We start from the raw sequence: 658 nt of genomic DNA, 5'->3' as shown, positions 1-658 counted from the left end.
AAATTGACTTGTTGAGTCAATATCTTGTTCTGAGCCAGTATGGCATTCAAAGTATCAATCTTAAGAACTCCTCTCTTCTGACTAGTCCCATTGTTCACAGGATTCCTTTCAGAAGTGTACATGAATTGGTTATTTGCAACCATTTCAATTAGTTCTTGAGCCTCTGCAGGCGTCTTCTTCAAATGAAGAGATCCTCCAGCAGAGCTATCCAAAGACATCTTGGATAGTTCAGAGAGACCATCATAGAAGATACCTATGATGCTCCATTCAGAAAGCATGTCTGAGGGACATCTTCTGATTAATTGTTTGTATCTTTCCCAAGCTTCATAGAGGGATTCTCCATCCTTCTGTCTGAAGGTCTGGACTTCCACTCTAAGCTTACTCCATTTTTGAGGTGGGAAGAACTTTGCCAAGAAGGCATTGACTAGCTTTTCCCAAGAGTCCAGGCTATCCTTAGGTTGTGAGTCCAACCATATTCTAGCTCTGTCTCTTACTGCAAAAGGGAATAGCATCAGTCTGTAGACCTCAGGGTCAACCCCATTAGTCTTGACTGTGTCACAGATTTGCAAGAACTCAGCTAAAAACTGATGAGGATCTTCCATTGGAAGTCCATGGAACTTGCAATTCTGTTGCATTAGAGAAACTAATTGAGGCTTAA

General features: G+C 41.5%; 1 non-coding gene across 1 annotated transcript; it reads left to right on the top strand.

The window, feature by feature from the left end:
• Positions 1-272: 272 nt before the first annotated feature.
• LOC130938627 (small nucleolar RNA R71) lies at positions 273-380 on the top strand. The gene has a single exon (XR_009069786.1). It is a non-coding gene; the product is annotated as a small nucleolar RNA R71 (small nucleolar RNA).
• The last annotated feature ends 278 nt before the right edge of the window (positions 381-658 follow it).

Source organism: Arachis stenosperma, chromosome 6 (genome assembly GCF_014773155.1).
Source record: "Arachis stenosperma cultivar V10309 chromosome 6, arast.V10309.gnm1.PFL2, whole genome shotgun sequence".
Taxonomy (NCBI): Eukaryota; Viridiplantae; Streptophyta; class Magnoliopsida; order Fabales; family Fabaceae; genus Arachis; species Arachis stenosperma.
Note: the sequence above shows the minus strand (reverse complement) of the source record. Positions and strands in the feature narration are given on the sequence as shown.